Raw genomic sequence first — 25863 nt, 5'->3', positions numbered from 1 at the left:
CTTCACCACCAGACTATCAGAGCTATTGTGCCTTCTACACCTTACGGTAGCAACAAATCTAACTACTGCTTTACTTTAACATTAATAATGACGGCGACTACGACGACAACAAGAATAACAACAACAACATCTTCATCATCAGATTTTAATTAAAAGTGGCTACACCAGCGTTTACAATTTCAACCTGTCGACGGACGGACGCTCTGAGTGCACCGATTTCGGGACACTTCGGAAACTCTTTCAAAGGCAGGACGACCTGCGCTCTGACAGTGCCTGCGTTTAGCCCTACAAGGTGATGCTGAATGGCTTGTTCAAACGGCTGGTGGTCTTCCGTCACCACCAGACTATCAGAGCTATACTGCGCCTTCAACTACATAAGAGTAACAGCAATGTCGCCGATCCTGCTACGGTCGTATTGTAACAGCAACAACATGTATCGATTTTAAAAGTGTCAGTTCCAGTGCCTCGCAAAGCTACCCTTCTGCGATTGTTTGTTCTCAAGGTCAGGATTTCTTGCCACTCCGAGGAAGAGAAAACGACGGCCGGCTTTGGGGCAGAGAGATGGCGACGGGTAACACGGCACTGGCACGCGTGCACCGCGGGTTGTTTCCGCCCGGTTTCGAACCAGGGACCTTTCGCGTGTGAGGCGAACGTGATAGCCACTACACTACGGAAACCGACCCGTCCTGGTGTTTCAAATGGCTCCCATCGAAGCCGGCTGGTAAAACGCGCACAGGGGTTTCCCGTGGGCCAGCCTGTGAGATAAAGGTTTCTATTTTCACTGACCTATTTTGCATTGCTAAAGGGCACATCAGGACACTTTGGAAACTCTTTCAAAGGAAGAACGCCCTGAGCTATGACGAGACTTACACTTACCCTAACAAGGTGATGCTCAATGGCTTGTTCAAACAGCTGCTGCTCGTCTTGTGCCACCATCAGACAATCACAAAGCTATTGTGCCTTCTACACCTTACGGTAGCAACAAATCTAACTACTGCTTTACTTTAACAATAATAATGACGGCGACCACGACGACAACAAGAAAAACAAAAGAACAACAACAACAACAAGAACAAGAACAAGAACATCATCATCATCATCATCATATTTTAATTAAAAGTGGCTACACCAGCGTTTACAATTTCAACCTGTCGACGGACGGACGCTCTGAGTGCACCGATTTCGGGACACTTAGGATACTCTATCAAAGGCAGGTCGCCCTGCGCTCTGACAGTGCCTGCACTCAGCCCAACAAGGTGATGCTGAATGGCTTGTTCAAACGGTTGGAGGTCTTCCGTCACCACCAGACTATCAGAGCTATACTGCGCCTTCGACTACATAAGAGTAACAGCAATGTCGCTGATCCTGCTACGGTCGTATTGTAACAGCTACAACATGTATCGATTTTAAAAGTGTGAGTTCCAGCGCCTCGCAAAGCTACCCTTCTGCGATCGTTTGTTCTCAAGGTCAGGATTTCTTGCCACTCCGAGGAAGAGAAAACGACGGCCGGCCTTGGGGCAGAGAGATGGCGACGGGTAACATGGCACTGGCACGCGTGCACCGCGGGTTGTTTCCGCCCGGTTTCGAACCGGGGACCTTTCGCGTGTGAGGCGAACGTGATAGCCACTACACTACGGAAAACGACCCGTCCTGGCGTTTCGAATGGCTCCCATCGAAGCAGGCTGATAAAACGCGCACAGGCGTTTCCCGTGGGCCAGCCTGTGAGATAAAGGTTTCTATTTTCACTGACCTATTTTGCATTGCTAAAGGGCACATCAGGACACTTTGGAAACTCTTTCAAAGGCAGGACGCCCTGCGCTCTGACAGTGCCTGCACTTAGCCCAACAAGGTGATGCTGAATGGCTTGTTCAAACGTCTGGTGGTCTTCCTTCACCACCAGACTATCAGAGCTATTGTGCCTTCTACACCTTACGGTAGCAACAAATCTAACTACTGCTTTACTTTAACAATAATAATGACGGCGACTACGACGACAACAAGAACAACAAGAACAACAACAACAACATCATCATCATCATCATCATCAGATTTTAATTAAAAGTGGCTACACCAGCGTTTACAATTTCAACCTGTCGACGGACGGACGCTCTGAGAGCACCGATTTCGGGCACTCCAATGAAGAAAAGCCACCCACCGCCTGCGGGGAACCACAAGGGCAAGCAGGACGAAAAGGGCCGGCCCAAAGCAGGCTGTTTCCGCCCGGTTTCGAAAAGGGGACCTTTCGCGCGTTAGGCGAATTTGATAACCGCTACACTACGGAAACTGACAACGCCGCCTCTTGCTTCAAACGGTTACCGTTGGAGCCTGCTGGTAAAACGGGCTCAGGCGTTTCAGGTCGGCTAGACTGTGAGATGGCGTCTGAAGTGCCGCGAAAGGATGCCATTTTCACAGACCTGTTTGGCATTGCTAAAGGGCACATCAGGACACTTCGGAAACTCTTTCAAAGGCAGGACGCCCTGCGCTCTGACAGTGCCTGCACTTAACCCAACAAGGTGATGCTGAATGGCTTGTTCAAACGGCTGGTGGTCTTCCGTCACCACCAGACTATGAGAGCTATACTGCGCCTTCAACTACATAAGAGTAGATAGTAGGGTTTTTTGGGCGCGGCCTATTTTGTTATGACGTATGCCCTAAGCTTATTAATATTCCTACGTCATAATTGGGGGGCGTGATTTTAGGTAGAGTTATTTCCTTAATTATTCCTACGTCATATCCGTCAGAAAGTGTGCACCCATAAAACCCTGAACAACAAGGCCACCCATAAATACCCCCACCCCTCTGAAGGCAACGCCCCGAAACTCTCCTCTCTATTTAAGAACTCGCGCTTCTATTAGGCAATACCTCTTTAATTCTCAGCTTCTGAAACATCCCGCTTCTTCATCATGTCCAGCGACATCAACATGAAACCCCGCAAGAAACAATCCCGGGCAAGGGTTCCTGTACTCACCAATTTGAAGATTGAACGCTCCTGGGTGTTGTTCTGGGGGGCTCGACGGGGTTACCGCTTTAAAAGGGATCCCAGCTATGTTGGAGTGGAGCTTCTTGCTTTGGGAGAGAAGGAGGGTACGTTGGAACCTTTTGAGACGGTAATTGAATACTCTTATGAGGACTGGTTGAAGGTGATGGCCTGGAGAGATCTGGGGCTTGTGGATAAGACTCTAGAAGGCTTGCAAGAGGGTCCAAGAGAATGCGAAATGGAGTCTCCGACTCAGGGTTTTGAAAGGTGTGAATGGGAAAGCTTGCAGAACTACGACAGACGACGTGTGGGGTTATGGAGGGGGGTCTGACGGCTCAGGGGCTACTCTCTTCTAAGAGGGCGGTGTGTCGTGACGTAGTGAAGAGATAGGATAAAAGGTGCAACAATTCATTCATGGTTTAAAATTAAAGAGAATGTCTTACCCGAAAGCTGCGGACGTCGACAGGCTCTACAGGCCTCTTCAAACCCGGGATCACCCCTGGTTCTATTCCCCAGATTTTGTATACACTCTGGAACCCTTTGACTGTGGTTACTCTCCAAGACCTCAGACCCCGGTCCCTCAGGACGAAACAACATGCGGTGCGATGGATGTCCAAATGAGTCTCGGGGATCCCCAGCCTCTGGAGCTCATGGAGGGCCTCGATTTTGCCGAACTGTCTACCGTCTGTGCGTCTCAGGAGGGGGTCAGTCCAATGGATGGAGAAACACCCCACAAACCACCAGGCGACCCAATGAGCATCGGACTGTCCCGGGGGCGTGATGAAGACGCAGGATTTTTGCCCGGGGTATGTGACCAAGTAAGCAGAGTGGTTAAAAGCACCCTGGTGTATATTCTGAGTGCTCTCATCGACCGAGCTCTGAAAGAAGTCTGTCGGGGGTGTGAAGTGAATCACCCCAGTCAGTTGAGACACAGTTGTTTGTTTGAACCAGACCGTTACTATTTCCTGTTCTATTTCAACGTGTTTTACAGAAGACTGAACAAACCGTGGCTGAAACCGGCACTAATCAAGGCGCTCTCTTACTCCCACATACATGTCACTGTGGGACAAGTCCAGAAAATCATAGATGAGATTTTGCTGGAGCTGAAAAAGGAGCCGTTTATAATAGAGAAACTTGGGCAGCTGCTCAATGACCTGGATGAGCCGAGTAGAAAAACCGCTGGCAAGCTAAAAGCTTATTTCTTCCGTAAAGAAGTTAAAGCTGGGGGCAGCGACGAAGAATTCGACATCTACGCCACTGATTCAGACTCTGACCTGAACTAAGGGACTTTGAACATGGGGAATGTTCTGGACTGCTTCTGCAACTGGTTCTGTCATCAACACTCTGCAGCTAACCTGAGAGCGCTATTACACCATGTGCTTGACAGAAAAGTAGCCAACGCGAGCCTTTTCTCTACAGATTTAACCATCGATGAGGATCAACTTTCAAACCTGGAAAAGTTAATGGCTGCTGTAACAAAGACCGGGGGGTACGAACACTGGGATGAAGCGCTCAAGGGGGCCAAGAATGATATTAGGCCATTTCATCAACATCTGTATGACCTTTTACTGAGCATGTTTAATACACCTCTATTTACTTTTAAAATAGGTCATATTGTTGTTTTATTTACATATGTAACTGAGGTGTGTGCCTACAAGATAAAGAAACAGGTATATTTGTTGATATAGATCAAGTAACCAATCATCTGATTTCTTTTTGTCTGGACCGTAGAAAAAATTGTTGTGTATGTTATACTTTTCTCAAATGTCTAAAAAGGGGTATCTGCTCTCCTGAAGTTGAATAAAAAACCTTGTATAAAAACTTTGCGCATAGTGTGGGTCTGTGTGGTTATTTGACAGAATGACTCGGCAAGCTCCCCAAATGCAGGAACTATACTACAACCCAGCCAAGATTGGGGGTTTGGCAGGTAAGAAGGGTTTTCAAAGAGGACTCGCTGAGGCCGGAGTGAAGGTTAATGATGTGGTTGTTTCAGAATGGTTACGGGAACAAGACGCCTATACCTTACATAAACCTCTCAGGATTAACTTTAAAAGAAACCGCGTATATGCAACTGACATAGATTCACAATGGCAAATGGATCTAGTCGATATGTCAAATTTATCAAAACATAACAATGGTCACAAATTGATGTTGATGTGTATCGATGTGTTATCAAAATATGCCTGGGCTCGCATTCTACATAATAAAACAGGTCGGGCGGTGACAAGGGCCTTTGAGGATATATTGTCCCAGGGTCGATGTCCTAAAAAACTGCAGACTGATAAAGGAAAAGAGTTTCTCAAGAGAGAATTTCAGAATCTACTGAAGAGACACAAAATACATCATTTCACCACCGGTAATGAGCTTAGGGCATCGGTATTGGAGAGGTTTAACCGCACCATAAAGACCAAAATGTGGAGATATTTTACAGCGGTCAACACGTTCAAGTATTTTGATAAAGTTCAGGATTTTATCGATGCTTACAACCAAGGGTATCACACCAGTATTAAAATGAAGCCTTTAGATGTTGATCAAAGTAATTCTTTTAAGGTCTATAAAAAATTATACGGACCATTTATTAAGAAGGGAAAAACTACTTATTAGTTCAACATCGGTGATGTGGTTCGCGTTTCAAAGCTAAGGAGTACTTTTGCCAAAGGTTATGAAGAAACATTTTCTGACGAATATTTTACAATTACCGAACAGTTGGCTAGAGACCCCCCCGTGTACCGGTTAAAAGACTATGACAGGGAGGATATAGAAGGAACGTTTTACGAAGCCAAGTTACAAAAAATTATTGTGGGTAAAGACAGTGTATACAGAGTTGAAAAGATATTAGCTGAAAAAACCCAGAACCGGAAAAAATATGTGTTGATGAAATGGCTTGGATGGCCTGAAAAGTTCAATAGTTGGGTCCCGGAACAACAGGTTTGCGATATTCAATCCTTATAACAACATGCCCGCGGGTGTGTTGGGGGCATTACTTTCGATTCTCAAGATGGAATCAGGAGGCTTCTACGTGACTCTACCCAGTAATGCCTCTCTCGATATATATCCTAAAAATGAAATATCCAGTTACACGGTACAATTTGGAAAATCTATAGATCTAAGGGGGTCGTGGGAAGTGGGGTTGGCGGAAATACAGTATCCTTACACTTGGGCTGTTTTACAAGATACGGATGCCACCTTTGCCATTTTTGATGATGTTAAAAAGAGTCAATGGACATTCACGATACAAGGAGGTTATTATGACAATGTGGATAAAATATTAGATGAGATGCATAAACAGTTCTCAGAAGGCACCCCCAACATCAAGCTATATTACAACCCTATTAAAAACAGAGTGTACAAGGTGTCAAAACCAGGTATTAGCATTCAAACCAGCGGCCAACTGGGGCGTATATTTGGGTTCTATTCTGACACAGAGAGCAGGTTCTCAGAAGTGGTGGGGCGGCTTTTACACTCTTTATGTGTATACGGATATCATAACCCACCAGAGGGTCGGGGATAGTTATGTCCCCCTTTTGAGAAATGTACTTATTAAAGGTAAAAGCAATGACATGGTCACAATTACTTATGACAAACCACACTACGTACCAGTCTCAAAGACCCACTTTGACAACATCACGATCGAAGTATAATCGGATCAGAATATCAACGTACCCTTCCGCTTCGGTAAAGTTAATGTCAAACTACATTTTCGACCCCTGAAACAGTGTGTACATTATTAAAATGGCTACCTCGAGGGGTTATGTAGATCCTAGCGCCTATGTGGATTATTACAAGATGCAAGATGGAACGGCTTGCCCGGTATTGTAGGAGCCCCCACAATGTATGGCGCCGGTCGAGGAGGACTCTTTCGTGGTCTCTTTAGAATGGCCATACCCCTGCTTAAGAGAGGCTTTGCTATAGCCAGACCCCACTTGAAATCAGCGGCTAAAAATATTGTTAGTGACGTGTTCACCAATGTTATGAACCGGGCAGCTAGCCATGAGCATCAGGAGGGTTCGGGTCTCATGGTAATGGCGAGGAGGGGGGGTAAAAGAAGAAACAGCATGTGTCCACCAGGGGGCGACAAAGATCCGTGGCTAACAAAAAACGAAGAATCTCTCATTCTCCAACATATCGTGGAAACACTCGGAGAAGGAAGCAGCACAAGAAAAAACCTGCATAAAGAAAGTATCAAAGAAAGAAAAATAGAGCCTCAGGATACATCTTTTAAACATGTCTTTTGTCCACAGTCTATCGGAAGAATGCGTCAAATCAGAACTGGATCTGTTTACAGTTCCATACACTCAAACGAGTATAGATAAGAGCATATATGTAGAGATTCCCCCTCTTTCTGCAATTTCAGACACGGCCCCTCTGGAGTTTTTTATAGCTGGCAATGGCGAGGATTATATTGATTTGAATAACACATTTATTTTAATGAACTGTAAAGTGACTGATGAGGATGGCGATGCAATCGAGAAGACGACCAACGATGGGGTCATCAATTACCCGGTGGCCACCATGTTTTCACAGGTGGATGTGACCCTGGGAGATCGGCTCATTAGTCAAAGCAGCAATACTTACCCCTATAGAGCCATGATGGAGTGTATACTTAATTATAGTGAGGAGACCCTAAGCAAACAGTTCAGCCCCGGCCTTTTCTTCAAAGACATTCCGGAAGCTATGGACGACAAGGATCCAGAGGGACTCAATAAGGGTTTGCAAAAAAGAACGGCCTTTTCAACAGAAGGGAGGACCTTTGAGCTAATGGGGCATATCCATGCAGACATATTTTTCCAAGAAAAACTCATGCTCAACGGGGTAGACATTAAAATTAAAATGATCCGTAGTAAAAGTGCTTTTTGTCTGATGACCCCTGATACTGAAAAATATAAACTGACCATATTATCGGCCTCGCTGTTTGTGAAAAAAGTGTCCGTCTCCCCGGCGGTTAAACTAGGACACGCGCAGGCGTTAATGACGGCAAACGCCAAGTACCCGATTGAAAGAGTCTATATGAAAGTCCACAGTATCCCCGCAGGGACACGGGTGATGAACCAGGAAAATCTGTTTCTAGGACAGCTCCCAAAACAGGTTATTATAGGTCTCGAAGATAATGATGCATTTACCGGGGTTTACAACAAGAACCCCTTTAACTTTAAACATTATAACGCGGAATTTATAGCGTTGTACGTCGATGGTGTGCAGGTTCCATCCAGACCTTTTCAACCTGACTTTGAAATCGGCAATGCGGTTCGTGAATATGACAGTCTAGTACTGGCTACGGGTCGCCATCTCAAGGATCAAACTCTGCTGATCGATCGCCGGGAATACTGCAGCGGTTACACCCTGTACGGTTTCAACCTGACCCCTGACGAAGAGTGTGGACAACATTTTTCACTGATGAAGACGGGCAATATGCGTTTGGAGATGCGTTTCAAGCAGCCTCTACCACGCACTGTAAATATGGTCGTGTATGCAGTGTTTGACAACATTATTGAGGTGAATCAGAGGAGAAACGTTATGTATGATTATTATTAAAATGAACACCAGAGAGCTCAACCACATCATGAATGCCCTGGCCGGCTCACGGAAACTGTTTCAAGGAGTCTACGCCTGCGATCAGCTGCCTAAATTTAAGATCAAGAATTTACCTGCAATGTACATAATCAACACACACCCTAAAAATATGCCCGGAGAACATTGGCTGGCTATTTATCTAAGGGAGGACCACCGTGGTGAATTTTTTGATTCCTATGCAAACCCCCCGGATTTCAGACCTTTCCCTCGGAAGATCAATAACTTTCTGCTCAACAACTGTCAAGAAACCATTTACAGCGGTCGTCAAGTACAAAGTCTTCAGACCTTCACTTGTGGTCAACACTGTGTGTTTTTCTTATATCATAGATCTAAAGGAAGGTCATACCCCGATATTATGGCCTTGTACAGTGAGGATTTAGGCCAAAATGATAAAAAAGTGGCAGAGTTTGTCAGGACACTGTGGACCCCCCCTTATAACACAATGACTTACGACCCTAGCCAGCCGTGTATACAGATGGGGTGTTCTTGTGAGGATTTTAAAAGATGTCATGCGTGTTAAGGTGAAAAAATAATGAAAACAGCCTTTGAATCATTAGTTTTGTTTTTATTCAACACAATTCTTATACAAAGCAGGGGTTATGGTATAAATAAATGTACAACATTTGAAAAAAAAAAAATAAAAAAAAAAAAATGTTTGTCGAGACATTATTTACAGGGGAGACAAATAAAAACATGAGATTAATAAGCTTCCCAACGATGGATAGATCCTGAGGATGGTCGCTCAGCACGGTCAGAGTAATGAGATATCGGAGTCAGATCAGGCTCCACCTCTTTACACAGACGGATTTTTTGTCGCGTTTCCTGGTTAGGAACTGTTGATTGGGGCATGTTCAGACAGGCCATCGCCTGTAGGAAAGCATTCCAGCCTACAGGTCGGCGACTATCGGGTACCTTATTAGTGCTAGTGACACTCTTCAACAAATCAAACATGTGTGAACCTTTGATCAGTTGTCCTTTAAAAACAAATTCACCCTGTTCATTCCAAGCCGTTACCCGCGGTTTCTGAACCATTTTGTGCAGGATATATTCTGCATGTCTTTTGCTTCTGGCCGGCATGTTTCTCAAAACATCCGTTACAACATCTCCCTCTGAACTCTCAACAGGTTCGGTCACCGCAACATCTTTATCAACCGTACCCCCCGCATCAGCCCCAGAACCATTTTCTTGAGAGGCCATGGTTAAAGTTAAAATGTTTTGATCTTTTTCACCCTGTCTAACCAGACGGAGGTAGCGCTGTAACGTGTTGGTATACAACTGGGCTTTGGAATACTGATTTAAATCGGCCCTGGCCTGTATAGCTTTCATTTCAGAGTCCAGGTTGTTTTCGGCCATTTGTCTAATGGGCTCTGGCCCGACAACATTTTTTCTCAGTTTCTCAAGCTGCTCCTGAGGGATCAAAAACATTTTCTGAGCATATTCCATTATTAACCCACTCTGGAAGCTAGAAGACTGGTTAGGAAAGGCACGGCTATGCTCAACAGCGGTCCTATAAAACCCCCGGTTTGATTAATCTTCTTTCTTTTTCTTTTAATAGAATACTTCTTATTAGCGATGATCTTGATAACCGCTTTTTGTTTTTTGAGTTTAGAATGTTGAGAAGGGGTTAGGGGTATATTACCGCGTAAGATGTTAAAAGCTATTTCACACAGGGTCTCGATCAAATCCGAGGGGGCCCCTGCCAGCACAGCTTTCCTATGGCGCGGGCTCCTCTCAAATAACATTTGCAAAAGCGGCAGATTTCTTTTAATCCGAACAGACATTCTTATTTATTTCCTTTTCTTTAGCACATACACTGCCGGCCAATCGGGCGGGCACAAACCTGTTCTGAGGCGAAAGTCTTCTGGGGTTTGTGCTTTTAAGTCCGCAATCAAGTACCCGTAGGGTTTTTTGGTGGCATCCTCAAATGCCTCCAAAGAGAACTTGGTCTGGTTAGGGTACATTTGACGAGCCAAGACGGTGACCTGTAGTTTATCTCTGGGGTTTTTAAAAATAATTATATCATTGGCATATAAATTAATAGTGCGGCTTTTTTTACCTTGAAAAAATAGATTTTGAACTAAATAAATAATACTTAAATTCCTATGATGAGTGTACTTTGTGAAAGCTTTTTCCACTTCACTGTTGTCACCGGCCTGCTCCATCAGGTCATCAAGGATCACTAGGTTAGTTTGACCGGGCTGGAACAAGTCATCACCACACAACGAGGCGGGGAGACCTTGCACAAATTTCAGATTATTTTTTTTCGAAGCCAAATCATCGTAGAGAGGTTGCCAGCAAGAGTAACACCACACTATGTTGTCAAGAGCTTGGGACACGGTTGCGTCCACATCTTCTATGATGTTCTTTATAAGATAGCTCTGCCCCGAATTGGAGGGACCGGCTATAATACAGGAGAAAGGGTGTTGAAGTCTGTTATCAAAACCACCGCTAATATCCATAAGGCAGAGTGGTATAATCAGTCTTCAACACTCTTTTATTGTACACCACTCTGAACCGTTTGTTTAGTGATCTATTTTCCAACGTGTACCCCTTTTTATTGCGATAGATCTGATTTCCGGCTGTAATAATCTCACGAGGAGGCGCGTCTTTCTCGTTACATAACTTTCTACCAGGGTCGTCAGAGACTTGATGTTAATGAGCTTGTTGTTACAATGGTTCAGAGTGAAACCCTTAACTTTCATACAGGTCTTACCCGCAGCCGTTCTGTATGCGTAAGTCTTAGGACCCCCTGAAACAAACTCCACTATGTGGTCCTGAGGATCTAGTTCGCTCGTTAACTCCCCAAGGTAGTCCCCGAGGGGAGGGACCCAATCCCCTGGCCTGGTGACAAAGATTACAGAGTCAGTATCATGATAGAGCGTGCGTTCCTGCAACTGATCCATTAAGTTGTACAGTTCAAGCCGGGCGTAAGCCGTGGTAAAAACCGCTATGAAAACATTAACGTTCCCCTGTTTGGTGGGGAAATCTTTAGGGGCCCTCCACTGGACCTGTGCCACGTGGTCATTTAAGAATTGAAAGTGTGATACTGCATGTTGTTTGGAAAACATAAATTCTATGAACAGTTCAGGGGTTTTAATCAAGGTTGTGTTTAGACGGTAATTTCTTTCCCCAAACTTACCCCACAGACTGTTTAAAATCAGTTTGGACATTTGTCTCTTGGCGGGGTTTACAGTTATGTTCCCCGGCTCTAGACGGATCCCTTCCTTTTCAAAATATTGCTGAACGTATCGCTCTTTGGCCGCGGAGTCAACACACCATGAGGGATAGCCCGATGCCTCCTGTTTCCCTTTCAGATGGGTCATAATGTAATCAGCAAAAAGAGTATCAGTTTTTTCAGAAAAATGCCAAACCTCATACACCTTACCGACTCTGTAACCTTTCTCCACCGCCTTGTCAAGCTCAATGCTACACCAGACACCCGTCAGCGCTCTCTCTTCATCACTGTGCAGACAAGAGGTAGTTTGATTTTCAGTTTCCACACACGTTCTACAAAGTGGGAACATCAATTTTCCCGAACACCTGTAAGGCAACACGGGTAAGAACAGCTCGCGAGGAGGGTACATGGTGACTTTGATCAAACGAAAGTAATGTCCGATTTCGAGAAAGTCACGATAAACAATGGTTGGACGCCCCACCGGGTACATTTTGGTCTTGTTGACATAAGGGTACAGACTGGTGAAATCATAGTAATCTACTCTCTCACCCTCCTTTACCTCATAATGTAAACAGAGGGCATTGGTACAACCCCCAAATAACGCATCCCGGGGCTCTAGACATTCAGGAAAGTCCAAGGTTTCCATAAACCGTTATACCCCCGCATCCTGTTGCTTCAGGGTCGTCCACTCGTGTTCCCAAATCACCAGCATGTTCAAACCATAGGTGTTTTTTAAAGTTTCAATTCGTTTCTGGAAATCATAGTACATATCACCGCAGAGTTTTAGTGTTACGGGGTTAAAGGTGTTTGGGTCGAAGCACTGAGGACAGCCATGGTAAATACAACCGGCAAACTCATAAGCGGTACGCCGCCCGGACACGTCGCTAAAACCGTCTAAGTAGTAAGGCCCCATTTTTACTTCCCCTTGATTTAAAGCATGTCTGATGAAGATGTTATCCCGGGCACTCAGGTATTCCACCCACTGTATGGAGACAGTCGAAAAGTTCTTTTGTCTAGCACGATAGTTGTCAGAAGTGGTGACCGCTATAGTGTTTTTCTGCAAGAAATTGGACCGATACATTTTCATGCAGAGAGACGCTATGGTCACACTTTGCAAAGGGTTGAGACCCGATGTGTTGATAACCTCGGCGCAGAAACGCACACAGGCTTCTTTAAGGATCACCACATCATTTTTACAATAAGCGGCCATCTCTTCTCGGAAATCAAAAACACCTCCCTTAACCGTATTGTACCATTTAAAGAATTCCTCCCTCTCATGAGACATCATAGTATCAACCCCATAATAAGAGGCGGGCGGGTAGGACCCTTGATAATTTTGAGTGTCCTTAGTATTAAAAAAATGGCAGAACCAACCTTTCTTCTGAGCCTCAAAACCCAGAGCCTTAGGCAAAGCGCTCAATTTCATGGGGAGGAAATTTAACAAGTCTATGTAACGTTAGTTGAAAGCTTCGTCGGTGAAACACATGATCTTGCTACCCTGAGCTATTATTTTTGGGGTCACCCCATTTTCCACCAGATACTTCATCAAAATGTAAGAATCATAACCCTTAGCATTGTGGGCAATAAATGTGTAATTGAGGTATTTTGGACCTCGATACCGCGTAAAGAAATCCCTGACACAACTCTCACCGCTAGCTGACCACTCACGATCCAACATGTCAATACAGTGTATATAATTAGCAACGTGGACCCCGTTTTCTTGCCGGCATTCAAAATCAAAAAAGACATACCAGTTGTGCGGCGGCTCCTTTTTAACCGGCTGAATAAAGCACTGGTGTTCGGACCCCGGGGTTAAATCAGCATTACAGATCCTGCATCTCGGCTCCAGACATTTGTGTGGTTTAACCTCATGAAAACGGTACTGGAGGCAACACTGCGGGCAACATTTAGTTTGATCACAATAACTCCATTTTTTAACCCCTCTCAGCAGCGGCCCTCTGTACCTTATGTTCGGAAAAACAGAACGCTGAGAGACAAATCCTTAAGCAATCTTTACATCGGATGGTAGGGGCCAAACCCTTACGACATTGCGGATTGAAACAGACATTACAGTAACCGTCACATCGGTGCTTAAGCTTATCATTGAAGGCCTTATAACACCAATGACAAACATACGAACAACCCAAAAAAGCCGTCAAACTCTTTATTCCAAAGTAATGACTATCACTTAGGAAGAGAAACAGTGTCTGTGTATGGGTTTCAGGATGTGTCTGAAATTTCACAAATACTTCCTTTACCTCACAACGGTACCACACAACAATTTTTAAAGACAACAACTCCTCAAACTTGGTGATGTCTGAAAAGGCAACCATCTGTTGAGAGTTTAAGCCGGCCCTCTGATGAAGCATTAAAGCCTCTTGCAGAGCTTGGGGTTCAGGCATGTCGGGGGTGAGTAGTTTTATTAAACTGTAAGCAAAACAGAGCTTATTGTCCCCACTGGATCTCACCACTAATTGCCTGAGCTTGGTCCTAATTATGTCGTTCTTCAAGCATTTCGACAGTCTTCTAAGCGCCCCACCCTCAGGGTTACGAACCACATTCATTACCAGAGACAGACTTTCATCAGCTAAGATGGCTGCGTTACTTTGCAATAACGCTTCGATTTTAGCCAGACATCTAAATTATCTCCACTCAGCATTACAGATAGGTTGCTAAACAAATCATCCCCTCTGAGTTCTAACTGTACAACATCTCGAGGTCTGACCCTTTCAGCAACCTGTTCAAGCATTTTCTGCAAGGCCTCGTGTATGTTGACAAATATTTCTGCATAATTGTCACAATTTAAAAGTTCTGCAAAATTAAAACGCTGAATCATTTCAAAATTGTTATAGGCCGGTCTATCTATAATCACGGGATCACTGGTACTTTTGGACACATCATCATTTTGAACAAAGCCTTCACCCCCTACATTCTCACAGAGCATGTCCTCCACAGCCTTATCAGTCTCAGAACCCTCCACATTCCGAACACCCCCACTGCTGACATCTACAAAACCCCCTTTTTGAGGAGGCTCATTTAAAGCCTGTAAAAGTCCTTCAAAGATATCCAACCGGTTAATGTCAAGACCCTCCTCTATAGTGATGGCTGCTTCTGCCGCCATCCTGTGTTCTAATTGTCTCAAATCATTTATAATAGGGGCAGAATTTGGTCGGGGTAGCTCCTCCAAAGCCTCCACCATTTCAAACAAATCGGGGTGAACTAGGGGGTGAACCTCTATAAGCGCTACCGGTGGGAGGTGGTTATTTAGATCATTGACCATCTGTAACAGGTCGGGGTTCACCGGTAAGTCTGTTAATTCACATTCTATCGGTGGTAATTGGGGGTTATTTAAATCATTTATCATTTGTAATAGTTCCAGGTTCATTGGGACATCAGAGGAGTTCACAACAGGGCCGGGGATGTTCTCTCGGGAAGGTCTTTTTGGGGCCCTAGCTTGTTCATAATCCTTTAGTTTGTGAGTTCTTTTACCAAGTCAGGACATTTTTTAATTTATTTTTTATTTTTCCAACAACCCACAATAGTAAGGCGTTTTGTGTCTATTAAAACATTAAATACGGTACAATTCGTTAGTAAGGGTATTAACAAGGATGTTTTGGCTCTCTATCACCAGGTTTTGCCCCACTAACACAAGTCTTTGATTTTGTAACAAAGTATGTAGCAACTCATGCCGACCTTCAGGATGTAGCTCCGGGGGCTGGTGGCCTGGCTCAGCTTCAAAGGATGGTCGCTCCGGTAAATCTCGGTCGAAGGAGGCAGGGAGCGAGCGTATACTCATGGACGGAGACCAAGAAGGCCTTTGCGGTGACACCCTGGCCAAGCGCGGGGTACTGTTCCGCGTTTCTGTAGCCAAGAAACGGGTCTGGGGGGACGATGTTGAAACCAGGCCGTCGTTGGGTGGTGTGTCAGCCCTGACTGACGGCGACCCCTGAGGTTGTTGGATGCCTGTATTTGTTCCGCCCGACAATGCGGCGGGCTGAATCTGGGGTGTTGAATTACTCCCAGAAGGCTGTGGCCTGAGTAGATGTTGGGGGGTCTCCAAGACCACCGTGGGGGATCCTCTCGGTGATCTCACCGGGGAAGATGTTTGATCCCACTTAGACGGGGTAATTGTCCTCAATAGCTCATTCACAGAATGACTATCCCAAGAGTCTTGGGAAGAATAAAAATATACATTACATTTACATCTTTAAACGGTGACAGAAATCAAACTTAAAACAACATGTCCAGGACATTCAAAACCTTTAGCTTTTTTAGACCTTTGAAAATAGCCTTAGACATTCACTACAACGCCTTATTATTTACAGACAATATATTTATTAGGACTTGATAATAAATGTAAAACAGAGAAGCCGCTGTAAATAAACTGTTTCTTAAATGTTTCTTTAAAAACTGTAATATTGTTAATAAAACACACACACACACAACAACATTTCATTTTTAATCGAACCTTCCAAGTGTAAACGCTTCCTGATCCCGGGACTTCCTGTTTCACAAACGTTTTCACGATCTGTTTAAATATTAAATACAATGAACACCTTCAAGCCTTTTCCTACAACCACTTTAAAACAGAAGTATAATAGCGGGATATAAGCCAAACAACTTACTAAACCCTTTCGGACGGCTTTACTTCCTAACCAGACGGTACAGCAATCGGTCATTTCTAAACACGTTCCCCAGAAACAAGCCTAGACCTGTCCGGACTTCTAAAGATCTTTCCCAGAACCCCCCGCCCTACAGGAAACGGTCACCCATCGCTTAAATATTAGCCCTCAACGGGCAAAAAAGCCCTTTTAAAAACATTAAAGTTTGAAAGATCTTACTTACCTCCACAGAATAATCGTTTCTTATGTTTTTCGGCTGGTTTAGCTTTTTGCACCGCTGTGAAGGTAAGAGACATGTTTAACCTTTAACCACACCGCTTTATAAAAAGCTTTAACCTCTTACAGGCTGCAGATATATACTCACAGCTATCAGATACCGGGGCTGACGGCCTTTCAGATTCTTGAAAGGTTACGGTTCTCGAAGGTAAAACGAAACAAGCCCTCGATGTGGAAGGCCTTTCGTTGTCTCGAACCACGTTTCTTAATACTGTTAGACAGGATAATTTTTTTAAATTAACAAAACTGGACTCAAACATCTTACAGAAACGTTATACAAACAAACAGGGGTTTAGTTCTTACCCGGTCGGCAGACAGCCTGTCTAGGGACAACCACTTCTCTTGGTCGATCCTCGGAGACATTAATCACAGGCCTTTCGATAGTTTCTGTGTAATTAAAGAGACCGGCATTAATATATATTAAAACGTTTTCATAACTCTAATGAGCCGCTTCAAAACCACACACACCCATGCATAAGAACCCATGAGCGCAAACACAAAAATCTTACCGTCGTTGTTCCAGATGATCTCCTCAGCGTTGGGAATTAACTCCTGTTGACTGGCTGAAAAATAATTTTACAGAACTTAAAACAGATGTTATAGCCTTATTTACAATACATGCACACAACACGCTCTGAGTCAATGAAAATAATCTGAAGACTTGCCTAAAAACTCGTTTAAATCGAATCGCTGATGTTGTTTCCGGACATTGTTGATCTTTAGTCTTAAATCGAAAGGTCAGTGTGAGTCTGTCGAGCTGAAGACCAGACCTTCATACTTATACTGATGGCCACATGCCGGATCTGCTTGTAAGGCATTGTTCTGGTCTGGCCTTTGTGCCACCCTGTTACCAATTAACATATCAAAACCAACCAATAAAATGACACTGCATCAAATTTCAAATAGAAACCAAGATGGAGACGATCTCTCTCCTCTCTACTCTAAACTTTTATTAGAACCTTTTGGTCTCTCAAAAAAACATTTTTAAGCATCAAGACCTATAGTCAACAACCACTAAGAATATTTCAGGCCTTTATAAGCGCTAAAAAACAACCTGAGCCTAGAAAATAACTATAAAGATCAAAAATAACTAGCGCTTTTACAGTGATTTTTTTATTTATTTTTTATAGCGATGCTTTGTTTGGTATTAAACAAGTCACAAACTACTCAGAACAGCGTTTATCCCCGCAAAAGAGATATTTGGGTTTATTTTACAAAGCTTATAAATTATATAGGTTAAAAGTATTCTGAATGTTTTGATATCACACGCCATACCTACTGTTGTCTTCTACACCTTACGGTAGCAACAAATCTAACTACTGCTTTACTTTAACAATAATAATGACGGCGACCACGATGACAACAAGAACAACAACAACAACAACAACAACAACAACATCATCATCATCATCATCATCAGATTTTAATTAAAAGTGGCTACACCAGCGTTTACAATTTCAACCTGTCGACGGACGGACGCTCTGAGTGCATCGATTACGGGCACTCCAATGAAGAAAAGACACCCACCGCCTCCGGGGAACCACGAGGGCAAGCATGACGAAAAGGGCCAGCCCACAGTAGGCTGTTTCCGCCCGGTTTCGAACCGGGGACCTTTCGCGCGTTAGGCGAACGTGATAACCGCTACACTACGGAAACTGACACCGCTGCCTCTTGCTTCAAATGGTTACCGTTAAAGCCTGCTGGTAAAACGGGCTCAGGTGTTTCAGGTCGGCTAGGCTGTGAGATGTCGTCTGAAGTGCGGCGAAAGGATGCCATTTTCACTGACCTGTTTGGCATTGCTAAAGGGCACATCAGGACACTTCGGAAACTCTTTTAAAGGCAGGACGCCCTGCGCTCTGACAGTGCCTGCACTTAGCCCAACAAGGTGATGCTGAATGGCTTGTTCAAACGTCTGGTGGTCTTCCTTCACCACCAGACTATCAGAGCTATTTTGCCTTCTACACCTTACGGTAGCAACAAATCTAACTACTGCTTTACTTTAACATTAATAATGACGGCGACTACGACGACAACAAGAATAACAACAACAACATCATCATCATCAGATTTTAATTAAAAGTGGCTACACCAGCGTTTACAATTTCAACCTGTCGACGGACGGACGCTCTGAGTGCACCGATTTCGGGACACTTCGGAAACTCTTTCAAAGGCAGGACGACCTGCGCTCTGACAGTGCCTGCGTTTAGCCCAACAAGGTGATGCTGAATGGCTTGTTCAAACGGCTGGTGGTCTTCCGTCACCACCAGACTATCAGAGCTATACTGCGCCTTCAACTAGATAAGAGTAACAGCAATGTCGCCGATCCTGCTACGGTCGTATTGTAACAGCAACAACATGTATCGATTTTAAAAGTGTCAGTTCCAGTGCCTCACAAAGCTACCCTTCTGCGATCGTTTGTTCTCAAGGTCAGGATTTCTTGCCACTCCGAGGAAGAGAAAACGACGGCCGGCCTTGGAGCAGAGAGATGGCGACGGGTAACACGGCACTGGCACGCGTGCACCGCGGGTTGTTTCCGCCCGGTTTCGAACCAGGGACCTTTCGCGTGTGAGGCGCACGTGATAGCCACTACACTACGGAAACCGACCCGTCCTGGTGTTTCAAATGGCTCCCATCGAAGCCGGCTGGTAAAACGCGCACAGGGGTTTCCCGTGGGCCAGCCTGTGAGATAAAGGTTTCTATTTTCACTGACCTATTTTGCATTGCTCAAGGGCACATCAGGACACTTTGGAAACTCTTTCAAAGGAAGAACGCCCTGAGCTATGACAAGACTTACACTTACCCCAACATGGTGATGCTCAATGGCTTGTTCAAACAGCTGCTGCTCGTCTTGTGCCACCATCAGACAATCACAGAGCTATTGTGCCTTCTACACCTTACGGTAGCTACAAATCTAACAACTGCTTTACTTTAACAATAATAATGACGGCGACCACGACGACAACAAGAAAAACAAGAACAACAACAACAACAAGAACAAGAACAAGAACAACAACATCATCATCATCATCATCATATTTTAATTAAAAGTGGCTACACCAGCGTTTACAATTTCAACCTGTCGACGGACGGACGCTCTGAGTGCACCGATTTCGGGACACTTAGGAAACTCTATCAAAGGCAGGTCGCCCTGCGCTCTGACAGTGCCTGCACTTAGCCCAACAAGGTGATGCTGAATGGCTTGTTCAAACGGCTGGAGGTCTTCCGTCACCACCAGACTATCAGAGCTATACTGCGCCTTCGACTACATAAGAGTAACAGCAATGTCGCTGATCCTGCTACGGTCGTATTGTAACAGCTACAACATGTATCGATTTTAAAAGTGTGAGTTCCAGCGCCTCGCAAAGCTACCCTTCTGCGATCGTTTGTTTTTAAGGTCAGGATTTCTTGCCACTCCGAGGAAGAGAAAACGACGGCCGGCCTTGGGGCAGAGAGAAGGCGACGGGTAACATGGCACTGGCACGCGTGCACCGGGGGTTGTTTCCGCCCGGTTTCGAACCGGGGACCTTTCGCGTGTGAGGCAAACGTGATAGCCACTACACTACGGAAAACAACCCGTCCTGGTGTTTCGAATGGCTTCCATCGAAGCAGGCTGATAAAACGCGCACAGGCGTTTCCCGTGGGCCAGCCTGTGAGATAAAGGTTTCTATTTTCACTGACCTATATTGCATTGCTAAAGGGCACATCAGGACACTTTGGAAACTCTTTCAAAGGCAGGACGCCCTGCGCTCTGACAGTGCCTGCACTTAGCCCAACAAGGTGATGCTGAATGGCTTGTTCAAACGTCTGGTGGTCTTCCTTCACCACCAGACTATCAGAGCTATTGTGCCTTCTACACCTTACGGTAGCAACAAATCTAACTACTGCTTTACTTTAACAATAATAATGACGGCGACTACGACGACAACAAGAACAACAACAACAACAACATCATCATCATCATCATCAGATTTTAATTAAAAGTGGCTACACCAGCGTTTACAATTTCAACCTGTCGACGGACGGACGCTCTGAGAGCACCGATTTCGGGCACTCCAATGAAGAAAAGCCACCCACCGCCTGCGGGGAACCACGAGGGCAAGCAGGACGAAAAGGGCCCGCCCAAAGCAGGCTGTTTCCGCCCGGTTTCGAACCGGGGACCTTTCGCGCGTTAGGCGAATGTGATAACCGCTACACTACGGAAACTGACAACGCCACCTCTTGCTTCAAACGGTTACCGTAGGAGCCTGCTGGTAAAACGGGCTCAGGCGTTTCAGGTCGGCTAGACTGTGAGATGGCGTCTGAAGTGCCGCGAAATGATGCCATTTTCACAGACCTGTTTGGCATTGCTAAAGGGCACATCAGGACACTTCGGAAACTCTTTCAAAGGCAGGACGCCCTGCGCTCTGACAGTGCCTGCACTTAACCCAACAAGGTGATGCTGAATGGCTTGTTCAAACGGCTGGTGGTCTTCCGTCACCACCAGACTATGAGAGCTATACTGCGCCTTCAACTACATAAGAGTAGATAGTAGGGTTTTTTGGGCGCGGCCTATTTTGTTATGACGTATGCCCTAAGCTTATTAATATTCCTACGTCATAATTGGGGGGCGTGATTTTAGGTAGAGTTATTTCCTTAATTATTCCTACCTCATATCCGTCAGAAAGTGTACACCCATAAAACCCTGAACAACAAGGCCACCCATAAATACCCCCACCCCTCTGAAGGCAACGCCCCGAAACTCTCCTCTCTATTTAAGAACCCGCGCTTCTTTTAGGCAATACCTCTTTAATTCTCAGCTTCTGAAACATCCCGCTTCTTCAACATGTCCAGCGACATCAACATGAAACCCCGCAAGAAACAATCCCGGGCAAGGGTTCCTGTACTCACCAATTTGAAGATTGAACGCTCCTGGGTGTTGTTCTGGGGGGCTCGACGGGGTTACCGCTTTAAAAGGGATCCCAGCTATGTTGGAGTGGAGCTTCTTGCTTTGGGAGAGAAGGAGGGTACGTTGGAACCTTTTGAGACGGTAATTGAATACTCTTATGAGGACTGGTTGAAGGTGATGGCCTGGAGAGATCTGGGGCTTGTGGATAAGACTCTAGAAGGCTTGCAAGAGGGTCCAAGAGAATGCGAAATGGAGTCTCCGACTCAGGGTTTTGAAAGGTGTGAATGGGAAAGCTTGCAGAACTACGACAGACGACGTGTGGGGTTTTGGAGGGGGGTCTGACGGCTCAGGGGCTACTCTCTTCTAAGAGGGCGGTGTGTCGTGACGTAGTGAAGAGATAGGATAAAAGGTGCAACAATTCATTCATGGTTTAAAATTAAAGAGAATGTCTTACCCGAAAGCTGCGGACGTCGACAGGCTCTACAGGCCTCTTCAAACCCGGGATCACCCCTGGTTCTATTCCCCAGATTTTGTATACACTCTGGAACCCTTTGACTGTGGTTACTCTCCAAGACCTCAGACCCCGGTCCCTCAGGACGAAACAACATGCGGTGCGATGGATGTCCAAATGAGTCTCGGGGATCCCCAGCCTCTGGAGCTCATGGAGGGCCTCGATTTTGCCGAACTGTCTACCGTCTGTGCGTCTCAGGAGGGGGTCAGTCCAATGGATGGAGAAACACCCCACAAACCACCAGGCGACCCAATGAGCATCGGACTGTCCCGGGGGCGTGATGAAGACGCAGGATTTATGCCCGGGGTATGTGACCAAGTAAGCAGAGTGGTTAAAAGCACCCTGGTGTATATTCTGAGTGCTCTCATCGACCGAGCTCTGAAAGAAGTCTGTCGGGGGTGTGAAGTGAATCACCCCAGTCAGTTGAGACACAGTTGTTTGTTTGAACCAGACCGTTACTATTTCCTGTTCTATTTCAATGTGTTTTACAGAAGACTGAACAAACCGTGGCTGAAACCGGCACTAATCAAGGCGCTCTCTTACTCCCACATACATGTCACTGTGGGACAAGTCCAGAAAATCATAGATGAGATTTTGCTGGAGCTGAAAAAGGAGCCGTTTATAATAGAGAAACTTGGGCAGCTGCTCAATGACCTGGATGAGCCGAGTAGAAAAACCGCTGGCAAGCTAAAAGCTTATTTCTTCCGTAAAGAAGTTAAAGCTGGGGGCAGCGACGAAGAATTCGACATCTACGCCACTGATTCAGACTCTGACCTGAACTAAGGGACTTTGAACATGGGGAATGTTCTGGACTGCTTCTGCAACTGGTTCTGTCATCAACACTCTGCAGCTAACCTGAGAGCGCTATTACACCATGTGCTTGACAGAAAAGTAGCCAACGCGAGCCTTTTCTCTACAGATTTAACCATCGATGAGGATCAACTTTCAAACCTGGAAAAGTGAATGGCTGCTGTAACAAAGACCGGGGGGTACGAACACTGGGATGAAGGGCTCAAGGGGGCCAAGAATGATATTAGGCCATTTCATCAACATCTGTATGACCTTTTACTGAGCATGTTTAATACACCTCTGTTTACTTTTAAAATAGGTCATATTGTTGTTTTATTTACATATGTAACTGAGGTGTGTGCCTACAAGATAAAGAAACAGGTATATTTGTTGATATAGATCAAGTAACCAATCATCTGATTTCTTTTTGTCTGGACCGTAGAAAAAATTGTTGTGTATGTTATACTTTTCTCAAATGTCTAAAAAGGGGTATCTGCTCTCCTGAAGTTGAATAAAAAACCTTGTATAAAAACTTTGCGCATAGTGTGGGTCTGTGTGGTTATTTGACAGAATGACTCGGCAAGCTCCCCAAATGCAGGAACTATACTACAACCCAGCCAAGATTGGGGGTTTGGCGGGTAAGAAGGGTTTTCAAAGAGGACTCGCTGAGGCCGGAGTGAAGGTTAATGATGTGGTTGTTTCAGAATGGTTACGGGAACAAGACGCCTATACCTTACATAAACCTCTCAGGATTAACTTTAAAAGAAACCGCGTATATGCAACTGACATAGATTCACAATGGCAAATGGATCTAGTCGATATGTCAAATTTATCAAAACATAACAATGGTCACAAATTGATGTTGATGTGTATCGATGTGTTATCAAAATATGCCTGGGCTCGCATTCTACATAATAAAACAGGTCGGGCGGTGACAAGGGCCTTTGAGGATATATTGTCCCAGGGTCGATGTCCTAAAAAACTGCAGACTGATAAAGGAAAAGAGTTTCTCAACAGAGAATTTCAGAATCTACTGAAGAGACACAAAATACATCATTTCACCACTGGTAATGAGCTTAGGGCATCGGTAGTGGAGAGGTTTAACCGCACCATAAAGACCAAAATGTGGAGATATTTTACAGCGGTCAACACGTTCAAGTATTTTGATAAAGTTCAGGATTTTATCGATGCTTACAACCAAGGGTATCACACCAGTATTAAAATGAAGCCTATAGATGTTGATCAAAGTAATTCTTTTAAGGTCTATAAAAAATTATACGGACCATTTATTAAGAAGGGAAAAACTACTTATTAGTTCAACATCGGTGATGTGGTTCGCGTTTCAAAGCTAAGGAGTACTTTTGCCAAAGGTTATGAACAAACATTTTCTGACGAATATTTTACAGTTACCGAACAGTTGGCTAGAGACCCCCCCGTGTACCGGTTAAAAGACTATGACAGGGAGGATATAGAAGGAACGTTTTACGAAGCCGAGTTACAAAAAATTATTGTGGGTAAAGACAGTGTATACAGAGTTGAAAAGATATTAGCTGAAAAAACCCAGAACCGGAAAAAATATGTGTTGATGAAATGGCTTGGATGGCCTGAAAAGTTCAATAGTTGGGTCCCGGAACAACAGGTTTGCGATATTCAATCCTTATAACAACATGCCCGCGGGTGTGTTGGGGGCATTACTTTCGATTCTCAAGATGGAATCAGGAGGCTTCTACGTGACTCTACCCAGTAATGCCTCTCTCGATATATATCCTAAAAATGAAATATCCAGTTACACGGTACAATTTGGAAAATCTATAGATCTAAGGGTGTCGTGGGAAGTGGGGTTGGCGGAAATACAGTATCCTTACACTTGGGCTGTTTTACAAGATAAGGATGCCACCTTCGCCATTTTTGATGATGTTAAAAAGAGTCAATGGACATTCACGATACAAGGAGGTTATTATGACAATGTGGATAAAATATTAGATGAGATGCATAAACAGTTCTCAGAAGGCACCCCCAACATCAAGCTATATTACAACCCTATTAAAAACAGAGTGTACAAGGTGTCAAAACCAGGTATTAGCATTCAAACCAGCGGCCAACTGGGGCGTATATTTGGGTTCTATTCTGACACAGAGAGCAGGTTCTCAGAAGTGGTGGGGCGGCTTTTACACTCTTTATGTGTATACGGATATCATAACCCACCAGAGGGTCGGGGATAGTTATGTCCCCCTTTTGAGAAATGTACTTATTAAAGGTAAAAGCAATGACATGGTCACAATTACTTATGACAAACCACACTACGTACCAGTCTCAAAGACCCACTTTGACAACATCACGATCGAAGTAAAATTGGATCAGAATATCAACGTACCCTTCCGCATCGGTAAAGTTAATGTCAAACTACATTTTCGACCCCTGAAACAGTGTGTACATTATTAAAATGGCTACCTCGAGGGGTTATGTAGATCCTAGCGCCTATGTGGATTATTACAAGATGCAAGATGGAACGGCTTGCCCGGTATTGTAGGAGCCCCCACAATGTATGGCGCCAGTCTAGGAGGACTCTTTCGTGGTCTCTTTAGAATGGCCATACCCCTGCTTAAGAGAGGCTTTGCTATAGCCAGACCCCACTTGAAATCAGCGGCTAAAAATATTGTTAGTGACGTGTTCACCAATGTTATGAACCGGGCAGCTAGCCATGAGCATCAGGAGGGTTCGGGTCTCATGGTAATGGCGAGGAGGGGGGGTAAAAGAAGAAACAGCATGTGTCCACCAGGGGGCGACAAAGATCCGTGGCTAACAAAAAACGAAGAATCTCTCATTCTCCAACATATCGTGGAAACACTCGGAGAAGGAAGCAGCACAAGAAAAAACCTGCAAAAAGAAAGTCTCAAAGAAAGAAAAATAGAGCCTCAGGATACATCTTTTAAACATGTCTTTTGTCCACAGTCTATCGGAAGAATGCGTCAAATCAGAACTGGATCTGTTTACAGTTCCATACACTCAAACGAGTATAGATAAGAGCATATATGTAGAGATTCCCCCTCTTTCTGC

At 44.7% G+C, this 25863-nt stretch overlaps 5 non-coding genes across 5 annotated transcripts; all 5 read right to left on the bottom strand.

Moving 5' to 3' along the window:
• Window positions 1-604: 604 nt before the first annotated feature.
• Window positions 605-677, bottom strand: trnav-cac (transfer RNA valine (anticodon CAC)). The gene has a single exon. It is a non-coding gene; the product is annotated as a tRNA-Val (tRNA).
• Window positions 678-1568: 891 nt separating this feature from the next.
• Window positions 1569-1642, bottom strand: trnav-cac (transfer RNA valine (anticodon CAC)). Its single transcript has one exon. It is a non-coding gene; the product is annotated as a tRNA-Val (tRNA).
• A 16562-nt stretch (window positions 1643-18204) lies between these two features.
• trnav-aac (transfer RNA valine (anticodon AAC)) lies at window positions 18205-18277 on the bottom strand. The gene has a single exon. It is a non-coding gene; the product is annotated as a tRNA-Val (tRNA).
• An 872-nt stretch (window positions 18278-19149) lies between these two features.
• Window positions 19150-19222, bottom strand: trnav-cac (transfer RNA valine (anticodon CAC)). The gene has a single exon. It is a non-coding gene; the product is annotated as a tRNA-Val (tRNA).
• A 1529-nt stretch (window positions 19223-20751) lies between these two features.
• Window positions 20752-20824, bottom strand: trnav-aac (transfer RNA valine (anticodon AAC)). The gene has a single exon. It is a non-coding gene; the product is annotated as a tRNA-Val (tRNA).
• Window positions 20825-25863: the final 5039 nt, after the last annotated feature.

Source organism: Amia ocellicauda (assembly GCF_036373705.1).
Source record: "Amia ocellicauda isolate fAmiCal2 chromosome 11 unlocalized genomic scaffold, fAmiCal2.hap1 SUPER_11_unloc_5, whole genome shotgun sequence".
Classification (NCBI taxonomy): domain Eukaryota; kingdom Metazoa; phylum Chordata; class Actinopteri; order Amiiformes; family Amiidae; genus Amia; species Amia ocellicauda.
The sequence above is the reverse complement of the archived record's forward strand: the minus strand, read 5'-3'. Positions and strand labels throughout refer to the sequence as shown.